Source organism: Pygoscelis adeliae, unplaced genomic scaffold (genome assembly GCF_000699105.1).
Source record: "Pygoscelis adeliae isolate BGI_AS28 unplaced genomic scaffold, ASM69910v1 Scaffold621, whole genome shotgun sequence".
Lineage (NCBI taxonomy): Eukaryota > Metazoa > Chordata > Aves > Sphenisciformes > Spheniscidae > Pygoscelis > Pygoscelis adeliae.
Window position 1 is genome coordinate 91,132 of NW_008824052.1, and position 14,201 is coordinate 105,332.

General features: G+C 44.3%; 1 long non-coding RNA gene across 1 annotated transcript in view; it reads left to right on the forward strand.

Moving 5' to 3' along the window:
• Positions 1-4,644, forward strand: part of LOC103925067 — a 24,471-nt gene extending 19,827 nt beyond the window's left edge. The window contains exon 2 of the long non-coding RNA XR_664012.1: positions 3,302-4,644. This is a non-coding gene — a long non-coding RNA (uncharacterized LOC103925067). The remainder of the gene's footprint in view (positions 1-3,301) is intronic.
• Positions 4,645-14,201: the final 9,557 nt, after the last annotated feature.

Here is a 14,201-nt window from a genome sequence, read left to right on the forward strand (position 1 = left end):
AGCCACAGTAATGCCTGTGGTTCAGTTTGGCTTCATATGAGTGGCTGTCTCCTTTAATCAACCTAAAGCAGAGTGGAATGAGCATTATTGCATTTTAAAACAAGCATTTGTTTTGCTTTTTTACTGGTCACTCACTTTTGACAGAAGAGATTTTATCAGAAGACAGTGCTGCTTTCCAAGACCCACCTGCGTTATGGAGGGAACAGCTGGAAAGGGATGGCGTTCTCAGCATCAGCATTGTCCCAAAACTTGAGGTCTAAATATATTCTGTGTTTTGTTTCTAAGCAACTGGGGACAACTGAAGCATTAAGTATGTTTGCAGTCACCTGGGATGTTTCCATTTTTCTTCATTATTGAGGGCATTTTGGAAATGGAAGGAGCCCAATTTACTTTCAAACATGCTGTGCAGCAGTACTGACAGAGGTTGGGTGATGACCAGGCTTGGGACCCCCATCACCACCACCTCAGCTGGCCCAGAGCTTCTCGCTCACATCTGTTTTCAAATAGGCTGGCTAGTCATCTGGAGGTATCCCTCTCTGTCTGCTGACTATAGAGGAGCCTAAGAGAAGATTTTAGAGCAGCAGTCTAATTCCTAGACGACTGAAGCGAGGTCAGGTAGATCCAGGCTCCCAGGAATGGCCTAGAACACTGTGTCCTGGCCTGACACCTGAGCTAGTGCTCCGTTGGCAGACTAGTCCCAGTGGCAGGCAAACACACCCCCAGGTAAAGGGAGAACCTGTTTAGGAAGATTCACACAAGATGTTCTGCCTGTTGTAACCTCATAATCACACACTTGCACGCACACCCATAAACCCACACACAACAGTCTCTGCTTCTAAAAATAAATGGGGTGGATTTTGCATCCTGGTCAGTGCTGAGGTAAGGTCCAGGGAGACCAGGGCACTCTGTTTTGGGTAGATTGGAGCTGACTACCTGCTCTTATCTCCACACTGATGGAGAATTATAAGCAGGTGGCTCAGGGAGGTTGCGGCAAACCAAATGTCAATGGCATGAAGGAGAAAAGATCGGAAAACTTGACCCATTTGCTCTGGCATTTCCCTCTGCTCTGGATCTGAGCCATCAGCATGGCTATTTCCCATGTAGAGGAATGCCAGTATCATTTTGTTCTTCCAAGTCAGAGCAACAGTGCACCAGCAGGCAGAGCTGAGCAGCAGAAAAATGCCCTGGAAGGGAACTTGCAAAAAGTAGGTTTATTCTCAGCTCCAGGACAAAACTTGTGGTTGAGCCAGCTCCTTCACCTGTAAAGCAGGCATCTGTGCTCAGAAAGTCATGTGCTGGAAATGTGCAGTAGCCGCTCTCTGAAACAGACCATTTAAAAATGGACAGCTGTTCTTGGAGATAAGTCCAACATGTATGTGTATATATACCTACCTATATACATACATATATATATATTTATGTATAAATATGTATATGTCTGTATTTATGTATATATATGTATGTATACATACAGGCATGTACACATACTCACACGCAGAAATAAATTGATTCTTTGGAGGGACAGAATCTCAGCTTGTGCTATTCTTCTCCTTCTCCTTCTCCTTCTCCTTTAATGAAGTGGAGTGAAAAGGCTTGGAACTGTGAAATGAATGCTCATTTCTGGCTCAGGACCAGGAGGCAGAGCAGAAGGAATCTCTATCCACGTAAGGATTTAAATATCCCAGCTTTCAGGAACAAGGCTCAGAAGTTTTGAATGCAGAGGGCTGGTAGATTGCCCTGCCTCTAAAATCAATTCCCAGGCTGCCCTTCCAGTGGGTTTCTCCAGCTGACACCTTACTGTATTAAAGCTTGCCAGATTAGGGGGAAGATAAATGGTGAGATGTACTTCAGCCTCCACAACCTCTGAAACGCACTTTCTTCTGCCCAGTGTAAGAGAAGCTTTTGGTAGGCTGTTAAAAGAAAATGTGGGTTCACATTAGTGGCCAAAGGAAGGTCAGAGTCCCTGACATCTACTGATTTGCTCTTCCTGTGCTTAAAAACATTTACATATGGGGACAATCTGCAAAATGCCTACATGAGGCATCTTCCTTCCCCTCAACCTCTGAAAAGTTCTCTGCACAATTGGACCCAGATCTGCCACAACTGTTTTACCACATAACTCCACTAGCGCTGATGGGAGCTGAGTGCTTAAAATCTGGGCTTAGGTCTTTAAGAAGCCTTTGAGTAATTTACCCATTCTTTAATCAAGACCAAAACCCTTTGAAAGACCTAGAAACAACGAAAGCAAAATGCAAAACTTCATGCAGTCACTAAAATCAAAGTTAGTAACAGTGTTTGAAGGAAGAGAGCAATGCCAGATGAATATATCCAGCTATAAACAGCACCATTACACATAAAAGTGTATCTGGCAAAACAAACAAATGAACAAACAAACAAAACCACACAGTGGAGAGAGCAATCCCCCAGTCCTGGCATTCACAGATCAGTGTGTTTTGGTTAGAGACATTTCAATGGCAACAGAGAAGCCAGTACAGGGATTAAAGAATCAAACACATCATCACAAGCTCTTATTCCAGAGCCCAAGTTAGGAATATGGCACTGGGCTGTATGCCAGGACCCCATCACACAGTAACACTGGCCAAAGTCCTAGTTAGAGCTAACTGCAAAAGTTTAGACCAGGCAATAACCCCTAAGAAAATGTCTTTCTGTCAAAGCAGAAAAACCTTGTGAGAATTGCGTGGTTCTGACAAAAAACATACAGTGAAAAAGTTTTTCACTTCATTTTGGAATATTTTGTCTCATCTGTTATTATTTCCTGATTTTGTTTTTAATATTCTGACACTGTGGGGAAAAATATGGATTCAATATTATTATGGGAAAATGCTGTGGTTGAAAATCTCTATTTCTGAGACACTCCATTTTATCGGGAAATGGATTTTTCACAATGTACACTGCAACGAGGACCAGAGGGACTGTGGGATCACCATCCTTGCAGGTATTCAAACCTCAGCTGAACATGGCGCTGAGCAACCCCATGTAATTGTACCTGCTCAGAGCAGGGAGTTGGACTTGAGCTTCTCAGAGCCAACCTACATTATTCTGTATTCTGCTATGTAAGGAATGGGAAGAGGCTTGCTATGGCACAGGGGAATGAAAGCCTAAGAAAGATTTTTTTCTCCATTTCACTCTCTTCTCCACAGAAAAGCATGAAGTGTAAAACATTAAATTTGAAAAAACTAAAAATATTCCATGGCACTGTCTCATATGGCAAAGGGTGGTGAGGTCATTTAGTCTTCCTTTTAATACAAACCTTTTTTCTTTTCAATTTAACATCAAACAGCTCCAGTTTGAAGTGAGACCTGAAGGATTTGTCCTCCCTGGGCCTGGCCTACTCTTGCAGCGGTGTGACAATGCAATCCAGGCTGAAACTTCACAGCACTCGGTGGAAGGCGCACAGCAGGGACTGACAGCAGCATCGGCTTCCCTGCCTCTGCTTTTCCCAGTTGCTTTCTCCACAGATCCAAGAAGGATTTCTTGCCTTTGCAGCAGGATTACCACATGTTCCCATTCTTTCATGTTAGAGGCAACCTCCTTCTAAGTGAATATTTATAGTGCACCCCACATGGCACCAGCTGGGAGGCATTACTCTGGATCTAAGTGCTTTCACCCAGTCCAAAGAGCTATTCGTGACTTTGGGTGCCCCTTATGCCATTCATTAACTTCAAATTTAATAACCCTCAAATAGTTCCTACTTCCTCTTTACTCGTGTTTTACTGGAAAAGCAGTCGCTTCTCAGATTCCACTAACTCTCATCAAAGTAGCTAACATGATATACATAAACACATGTATAACATAAATATATTATCATATTATTGCAATTGTGCATTTGTGCAATTTAGTATGTATAATACACGCCCACTTGCATACTAGGTAATGCAATGTATCCAACATGAATGCGCAAACCACCTGGCTTCCAACCAGAAAATCTTCTGATGAACAGCAACTACTCAGTGAGCTAGCAACAGTGGTGTATTACTGCCTAACCAAGCAAAATGCACCTGGGTCCATTCCTCCTGCCCACAGGTGAGGCTGGGTCCATGGTTGCTGTGAAACCCACGCAATTTCACTAGTATAAATAGTGGTGTACCAAGCAAAGCCAGCTGGGAATCCACCCAATGTGTTTGTGCCAGATGTGAGCACAGGGCTGGAGACAGGAGCTAAGCACCCTGTGAGCAACACCCGGTGTCACACCACTGAGATGAATTTTCCATTTTTCTGAGTGCTTCAATATATTGACCTTGACATCCCCTTCTCTGCTGGGCCCCCGTGCTGGTTACCTGGGAGCTCACGTGCTCCTGGGGCTCGGTGCAGCAGATGGAAACAGCTGCCCACGCTGCGCTGCCCCTCTCCAGCTGCCACGGAGCTGCCAGGCCCTCCTCTCTCATAGGCACCCATCCTGTGGTGGGCCCTGCATGAAGGGTGCATTAAATATCATGATACAGTTGCCATGTTTTGGTCCTTCGCAGATTCCCTTCTTGAAGGCACTAATTGCTCAACAGGCTCTAGTCTAGAATTAGTCCTCTCTCTCTCTTAATAATGCCAGGTACTGTGTACTGTATATTGCAAATACTGCTTACTGTTTTCTGCTACATCCAAAGAAAATTAAACAGCACACAAACCTTTGCAGTTTGAGTGTCACAAATAATGTTACACAGCCACTTTCAAGTTCTCAGCATTTGTCATCCAGGCTGCTTGGCAGGATTTCACATTAACAACATATTATAGTTTAATATTATGCAATTAAAAAAATCAAATTTCCTCCATGAGAGAGACATTAGCACTGTAGAAAAAAGCAGTTAATGACGTTGCAATCATCAGCTGTTGGGGAGGGTAGAATAAAGTTCGCGCAGGCAACATTAAATCTGTTACCTGCTAAATCCTGAGTACTTGATTTTTGCAGTGGCAATCATTTTCCTTTAATGTTGTTTCCTGTTATGTATTTTATTGAGCCGGAGTTTATCCCAGGCCAAAATCCCTATGGATCACATCTCCTGTGGTTATTTCCCCTATGACGGATTGGAAATGGCTGGAAAGCATGCCTGTTTGAACTATAATTTAAAACTTCCATTTTAATCATACCAGTGTAAAAACCTGATGGGCAGGTTTATACGTCAGGTGTGGATATGGGCACCTGGCTTCATCCAGAGAATTGCAAATGCTGAGGAGCCAAATGTTGGACCTCAAATCCTGCAAGGGCACCAGTGAGGTTCTCGGGACACTCACTAACTCATCAGCCACTGTCTCACCTGCATAGAAATCCTTACTGCACCTCTCACTTGTTAAGGCCAAGCAACAGCTTTCTCCTGCAGATCTCTGCACTAATCTACTTAGCTTAATTAAACAAATCTCCAGATTCAATTAGCAGTGATAGTTAAGACTTCTGCAGATGTTAAAGTGAATGTCCTGCTGATTTTAATGTGTGCCTGACACCAGGCGCTTCTGTAAGAATCGTTGTATCTGTTCCCTTGGTTTGCTCATTTGCCTGAGCCTCGTAGGCTTGTACTCAATTAAAACGTAGCAGAGCCATCATGAGAGGAGGCAGCCTAGGAAATCGCTGCCATCACAGGGCATCTCACTGAAAGTCACCCAATTTCCATGCCCTTGCCCTCCTACCCCTGTTTAAAAGTATCACAATGACTTTCCACAGGGAAAAGGGCATCTCAGTGAGATTAAGGAAAAAAGCCTAATTCTTGACATTTGCTACTCTCAACTTCTCCAGCAATCACGGAGTCTTTCTTTGACCCTGCTCCAAAACTACTTCTGCCTCTTAATGTGGATTTCAGTGCTTCCATTTCTGCTTTCTTTTCAATATCTGCCCAAACACAGCACACATACATCAGCCCACATGCACAATCACAGGAGCGTCTTCTCAGGAGAACTTTGGTCCCCAAGAAAAGTGAGAATCCCAGTTCCACATTCAGCCTGTCCAATGCAGGGAGACTGTTACATTCTTCGCCTTTACACAATGCAAGTAATTTAGGTTGACAATTGCATAGACTTTTTGCTGCCATGATCACAGTGTTCTTGGTTGCAAAACCTAGTTTGCATTTGCAAAAGCTGCATGAACTGGACCCTTCTTAACAGCTGATTTTATTCCTAAATCCCATTAGAGCGTGGGGATGCACCAGTTGGTCCCAGCCACCCTAACCTCCTCCGTATTTTAGCTTGCTCCTCCACTTAATTCCACATGAGTTGCCTATGTTGGGTACTTCTGATACTTGAAAAAACAAAGCAATACCTTTCGGAACCTTCCTTCTTCTAAGGCTGTTGGGTGCAGTTACATCACAGCCATGGTCTCAGCTATTTCTTGAACAAGCCCTGCACTGAAAGCACAAAATTATGGCTGTTTATTAACGGTAGTTATAAGTGGTGTTTTACAGAGCATTTGTCCCACATTGCAATGTGTAGAGATGTGAAGTAAATTTGATCCCTGCTGTTTACAGGCTGTGCAACTGAATCATCACTGTAGGTTATTCTAAGGGCCACCATCACAGCTGCTGTTTTAGAAAAAAGAAAATAAGTCTAGAGGAATTATGCTTAAGGCCCCTATCTCAGCAGGTTCCCTCTTCGTTTTTTCCTTTAATGCTTTTTTCTTTTCTAGCTGAGGAAGTGACAGATGTTATTAAGTTTCCTTTGTGTGAGATCTCAGGGAATAATCACAGTGATTTGAGTCTCTCTTTCTCTAGTTGCCAATGCAAACATTGTTTCGCGTTTGGTTAATTAAATTGAATTATTCTAAGATCAGCATTTACCTTAAAAGCACTAAAAACTTCCTTCTGGATAAATGATAGCTATAAATACTGGAAATGCCCAACAAATACTTTCCTTAGGAATACACAGTATTTGCCTCTGAGCACTTATGATGAACTTCACCTTCCAAAATGCTTCAAGAAATGCTTTCTACTCAGCTGCAGGACTCATCCTCCCTTTATTCTCCCATTGCTTCTATCCAGAGCTGTGCAACTAATTGATTTTTCATTTCCCTGGCAGTTAAGAAAAAGAAACAATTTCCATTACTATTTTTGTTTTTAACTGAAGTCCCTAAAAGTTAAAAACACATTTCACATTGTCCAATGAAGTTTAGCTGGAACAGGACTAAAAAATAGAAGTTGAAAAGAATATAAATTTGCATAAGAAGTCCAACACAGTGCATTAAAAAAGGCAAGATCAACATTTCCTGAGCTGCTGTAAGCAATCTGGTGAAGCGGCATAGACTCTGTAGGACATTTTCATGTCAGCTGAATCTGATTTGTTGCTTTCCCATGCTTATGAACCAGTTGCACTTTCTTCACACTACAGATTGTGGACCACTGCTCTGGCCACAGACCCCATGTTGTACTGAGCAGAATGCATGTTCTCATAGTGTCTTGTCCTGAAGGGAGTTATTAACTGCATTGAGCAAAGACCTTGTAATTAAGAATCTGATTAGGAAAGAAGACTGGTATTGGTCTAGCTTTGCCCTCAGCAAAATCCGGCCAGCTGCAACACATTTTGAAAATCCTTTTCAGTGCTAATGCTTATGAGCTTGATATTTCACTACTTTGAGGAATGCTTAGTCCTACTCAAAACTCACACTTGAATTCTGCTTGCATTGGCCTGGGGTGTTGCTTTGTTCCTCAGACATATCCTGGACAATATTTCATAGGATTTTCATGGATTTTGCTACATGCAGACATACACAGGCTGAATAGACAGAGGTTCCTATTAAAATCATTAGCAACCAGGCCCTTACAGTACAGTAGGGCTGGCAGGGCCTAGTCTTTACATCCCAAAAAGGTTTTATAACATGAAGTTAATTGTATCTGATGTTTCAACTCCTCCGTTCTGTAGAGCTCATAATGAGAGTCTGGCAAACAATTTCTTCTGAATAATTTGTTGCATGAATTCAACCTCTTTTCCAGCTGACAAAAGCCATGAACAGACTGCAATTCCTTCAATATATTCAGTGCTGCCTGAACAAATGGAAATACATTTTTCCCCAGCTTGCCCTTCTTGGTTGGGAGGTCAGCTATAAAAACAATACTGCCAGTTCCCGGCTACTTCAGCAACATTTATCTTTGGTAGTCAGCCAGTCCTAGCTGGCTATGCTTACCCCAGCACAGTTTTAGCATCTGTCAGAATGTTTTAATGACCCCTCCCTGCTGGCCTCTATCCTACAAACCAACCTGCAAGTAGTAGTGATTGTCAGATAACTCCATATAACCGACTTAGGACACAACTGTTCCTGCTTCTGAGGCAGCCAGATGCCTCCCACCAACCCTGGGGAGACACAGAGCATTTTAGAATTTGGACAGGGATGTACGGAGGTGTTTGGCTCCACCTCCACATGTGCATTGGAAAATGCAGCAAAGCTGGCAGCTGCTGCATAGCCATCAAGACGTGGAGGCTTATCCCAGGAGGCTGGGATAAGTGGTACACACCAAGCAGCAACTAGGGATGGGACATTGCCTGTCACATCTTATCAAGTGAGCTAGAGGCGTATTCCAGAACTGTGGAGTTCAGAGCGTTCCCCACACCATGAACAGTTTGAAGTGCAGATAGACCTGCTTTGAACACGTGGGCTGATAAGCTTCCACACTGGTTTCAATCTCAGATAGAGAAATGCTTGTTTGACAGGTTCCCTCAAATAAGTCAGGAGCTTTCCTGCCTCATTGGCCCAGCTCCGGGCACCACAATAATAAAAATTAAAAAAACATTCTGCACAGATCAGCGAATCCTCTGTCCCTGTGGAAAGCTGAGAGAGGCACAGCTGGCTGTGCCTAGCAGGAGTACTTTACTGTCAGAAAAATGCTGGTACAGGAGTCAGCATGCTGAAACCATCCCCTCCCCAACCACCCCCAGAACCCCAAACACCCATGTGATTTTCCAACGTAAGCGATCTAGATGGTAGTCCATGGTTGGGTAACAGTCAGAGGTTCACACCCAGAGGGACACTGCCCTGTTTTCCCAGGCAAAGGGAACTGGGATTTCTGTGAGAACTGCTGTCTTCTACCTGCTTTTGGGGCAATAAAAAGCACAAGCAAGAAGAAGGAGTCCCAGCTTCTGGGGAGAAAGGTTCCCGACAGAGCGAGCGTGTTCAAGCGGGGCTGGCTGTACTAAGCCAACACAATTCCCCCAAGTTCAGCTGCATCCACACTCTCTTAAAATCAGCCTAAAATCACAACCTCAAATCTCATGTCATCCAATCCAGCATCGAAGCATTACTTTGCTCTTAGGGTAGAAAGAGACCTGGAATTTAGTCTAAAGTTGGCTGCAAGTAAAACTTGCCAGAACTGCAAAGTCAACCCTAGCTGATGGCAGACAAGGGGTGGGGATTTTTTTTTTTAGGCTATGACAGCTAATATCCAAAATAGCTTAATAACAAGTCCTGCTGGACAAAACAGGCAGGCATTTTTCCCCTCTCAGTGCACTTACCTAAGGTCAGCCTTGGGTTATAGGTAAGAATTGGATAGTCCTGCTTTGCCCTAGGATTTTTAATTCAGCCCTGGGACAGATCATCAGAGTCAGGGATGTCCATCCCTGGAGTTATTCAGAATTTGTCTAGACGTAGTGCTGGTGACAGCAGGGGGTTGGACTGGAAACCCTCAGGGTCCTTTCCCACCAGCACTGCTGGGAGGCTACAGCTAATCAGAAGGATACCTCTCCTTCCCAGTGAAAACACAGCCATACCCTGAAATGGCTGCTTTCACGCTATCAGTGCAAGGGGACAGCCCATCCCTGCTTCCACCGCAAGGAGCACAGAACAATGTTCCCTCCCTTGTCTCCATCCTGGCTTTGCTCATGAGGGACAGTACAGACTCTTGGAGAACCAGAAGACCATTTCAGCTGACAGCAAGGAGAATGAGGTGATTACCTGGCCAAGTTGCAGGTATACAAAATGTCCTTAGCCAAAAAAAAAGCCACTTCTTCCAGTTTGGCCTTCTTAGAGTCACAGGGGAGCCTGTGCAGAGGGCAAACTGGGGAGCACACCCTGTGCATCACTTCCCAAATGGCATGGCTCAGGGCCTAGGGTGGCACCTCACTGTCAGTCTCTGCTCTTATTACAGTGCCTGCTCCCACTGGGGGCAGTGGTGAGACCCCAGCTTCCCCCAGGGCAGCTTGTCCTCTACATCCTTGCCTTGTGAAAGTAATCCCATCACAAGCAACAGGGTGTCTCTTGAGCATCTCAGTTCTTGTCTCTGCTTGCTGCAGTATAGCACTGGAGGAAGTGCTAAATTTATAGTCAGGGACTTGTCCCGTTTAAGCCACTGACCTTGGTATGACTAAGGCTCAGTGACTTTGTTTCCTGCTCTACCTCTGTCTTAGAAACATCAAATCATAGAATATCTTGAGTTGGAAGGCACCCATAAGGATCATTGAGTCCAACTCCCTGCTCCTCGCAGGACTACCTAAAACTAAACCATATGACTAAGAGTGCTGTCCAGACACTCCTTGAACTCTTGACAGGCTTGGTGCTGTGACCACTTCTGTGGGGAACCTGTTCCAGTGACCGACCACCCTGTCAGTGAAGAACCTTTTCCTACTGTCCAATCTGAACTTCCCCTGACGCAGCTTCATACCGTTTCCTTGTGTCCTATCGCTGGTCACCAGAGAGAGGAGATCAGAACCTCCCCCTCCACTGCCCCCCTTGAGGAAGTTGTAGACTGCAATGAGGTCACCCCTCAGCCTTCTCTTCTCCAAGCTGAACTAACCAAGTGACCTCAACTGCTCCTCATAAGTCTTGTCCTCAAGACCTTTCACCATCTTGGTCGCCCTCCTCTGGACACACTCTAATAGTTTGATGTCCTTCTTATATTGAGGTACCCAAAACTGCACACAGTACTGGAGGTGGGGCCGCACCAGTGCAGTGTAGAGTGGGACAATCGCCTCCCTCAGCCAGCTAGCTGTGTTGTGCTTGATGCACCCCATCACACGGTTGGCCTTTTTGGCTTTCAGGGCACACTGTTGATTCATATTGAGCTTGCCATCAACATAGACCCCCAGATCTCTTTCTGTGGGGCGGCTCTCCAGCCTCTCATCCCTCAATTTGTACATAAAACCAGGATTACCCCGTTCCAGGTGCAGAATCCATCACTTGCTCTTGTTAAATTTCGTATGATTGGTGATTGCCCAGCTCTCTAGTCTATCCAGATGTCTCTGTAAGGCCTCTCTACCCTCGAGGGAGTCCACAGTTCCTCCTAATTTGATATTGTTGGCAAACTTACTTAATGTACATTTGACTCCTGCATCCAGATCATTTATAAAAACATTACAGAGCGCTGGCCCTAAAATTGAGCCCAATAGTGACTGGTCGCCAGCCTGATGCAACCCCATTTACTATAGCTCTTTGAGCCTGACTCGTCAGCCAGTCGTTTACCCAATGTGTTATGGACATATCTAGCTGTATGCTGGACACTGTGCAGAAGGATACTGTGAGAGACAGTATCAGAAGCTTTGCTAAAATGCAAAGAAACCCACATCTGCTGTCTTCCCTTGGTCAACTAGATGGGTGACCTTGTCATAAAAGGAAATTAAGTTGGTTAAACAGGACTTCCCCCTTGTAAACCTGTGTTGCTATGACTAATGACTGCATTGTCTCTCAAGTGTTTTTCATTAACTCCCAGAATAACCTTCTCCATAATTTTACCAGGAACTGAAGTGAGACTGACAGGCCTGTAATTACCAGGGTCTTCCTTCTTACCCTTCTTGAAAACTGAGACAACATTTGCCAGCTTTCTGTCAACTGGGACCTCTCCAGATTCCCTAGACCATTGAAAAATAATGGAGAGAGGTCCCACCATGATATTGGCCAGCTCTTTCAGTACCCTGAGATGAATCCCATTGGGCTCCATAGATTTATGTGCATACAGCTGGAGCAGCAAGTTTCAAACAAGTTTAGAGTTGGCTGCGAGTTTCTCATTCCCCGAGTCACAGTCTTCCAACACACAGTTCCAGGGGTCCCAGGGCCCATCATCAGAGTTAAAGACAGAGAAGAAGGTGGCATTAAACATCTCTGCTTTGTCTATGTTCCCATTTGTGAGGTGACCGACCTCATCAAGTAACAGACCAATGTTATCTCTGATCCTCCTTTTGCTGTTAACATATTTTAAAAAGCCCTTTTTGCTGTCCTTCACAGTGCTGGCCAGCTTGAACTCTAATCGAGCTTTGGCCACACGAATTTTCTCCCTACAGTGGCGAACAGCACCTCTGTAGTCCTCTGTGTTGCCTCTCCTTGCTTCCAATGTCCATACACTTTCCTTTTCTGTCTAAGTTCTAGAAGAAGATCCCTGCTCATCCAAGCTGTCCTTCTGCCCCGCTTGTTTGACTTCCAACACTTTGGAATTGCCTGCTCCTGCACTCTTAAGAGAGGGCTCTTAAAAAGTGACCAGGATTCATGGATCCCAATACCTTCAAAAGCAGATTCCCAGGGGACCTTACTAACTAGTTCCTTCCGCAGCCGAAATCTGCTATCCCTGCATCCAGGGTTATTTCAGGGTCTTATTTTAGTGGACACCAGTTTCACTACAGGCATGAAAAATTCCTAATATTGACAATAACACAATGAGACACAGCATTATTTCTCTTCTTACTGGTCCTGTGGTTTTTATTCAGAGAGACTATGGCCTTCAGATATTGCTGCAATAAAAAACACAGCAATGCCATGACCTGACAGCTGAGTTTTCTATGTGCATCACAGAACTTTCTCACCTATTTCAAAAGAATAAGAGGACAAGCATACATGATACCTTCCCAGCTTAAATTCTTCTGGACAACTATTTTCAGCGCAGGGAGTTTCCTGAAGCTGTGGTTCATTTTCTTCATAGTCCTAACAGAGGTCTCTTCCAAGTACTGTTTTGTACCCACAGTGTCCCTTGGAAAGGAGTTCCACGAATTTACACCTGAGGTATGAGAAGTTGCCTCCTTTCATTTATTCTGGACTTCAAGTAGCATAATTTTATGACCTCTAGTTCTTATATAGTCAGTCACTATTCACTTTCTTCAGACCACTCGGGATTTGGCAGAGCTCTATCACATGCCCTCCCAAAGCACTGCTTCTCCAAACTGAAGAGTCCCAGCCTACATGATTTATCATTGCTCATAGGGAAGCTGTTCCAGATCTCTGATCATTCCTCAACCTTTGTTAAACCTTCTCCCATTCTGCTCCATCCTTTTAGAGATGTGGGACCAGAACTGCACACTGTATGCAAACTGATGGCAGTCCATGGATCGTTTTGAGAAGCACAGTGATACCCTCTATTTTATGCTTATTCCTTTCCTTATAGTTACAAATGCTTGATTTGCTTTTTCAACTACCATACATTAGCTGGCACTTTCATGCCTTGTTTCTAGCATGCCCATCAGGTCTCTCCCTCCCAAGTGGTAACAGCCACCTCTCAACCCATCATTTTATACATGAAGATAGGATTGTTCCTATATGCTTTCATCTGCTCCTGCAGTTTTCCTTGCTCCAGTAATAGACATTTATTTTCAAAAACAATTTCAAAACAGTGTTCCCTTGGGTGATTTTTGATTAAAATTTTGGAAGTTTTTGCTTTTTTTTAAATGACCGCCCTCCTAATAAAACAACACTGGAGAACAGATGTGACTTTGTGAAACATTCGGTGAGGGAAGACTGACAGAAATATTTTCTTACCCCCATCAAACCTGACAAAGAGGGCCAAGAGAAATTAGCTGTTTAATAGAGTTGATTTTTTGGTGGTAGAGAAAATGCTGCTAATGAAAGCAATTGCTTAATAAAGGTAGCTACTTGTAGAACAGCCTGCCACCATGTCTTGTTTGAACAATTACATGGTGGTGTACTAAGTAAGCACCGCTGTCTAGACAGCTCAGTGCCATAGCCTGTCATGTTCTGATACCTTCCAAACCATTGCATAGAGGTGTCCTGGTTTCGGCTGGGACAGAGTTAATTTCCTTCCTCGTAGCTGGTACAGTGCTGTGTTTTGGATTTAGGGTGAGAATAATGTTGATAACACACCGATGTTTTAGTTGTTGCTAAGCAGTGCTTACACTAGTCAAGGACTTTTCAGCTTCCCATGCTCTACCGACTGAGAAGGCTGGAGGTGCACAAGAAGCTGGGAGAGGGCACAGCCCGGACAACTGACCCAAACTGGCCAAAGGGACATTCCATACCATGTGACGTCATGCTCAGTACATAAACTGGGGGAAAGCTGGCCGGGGGG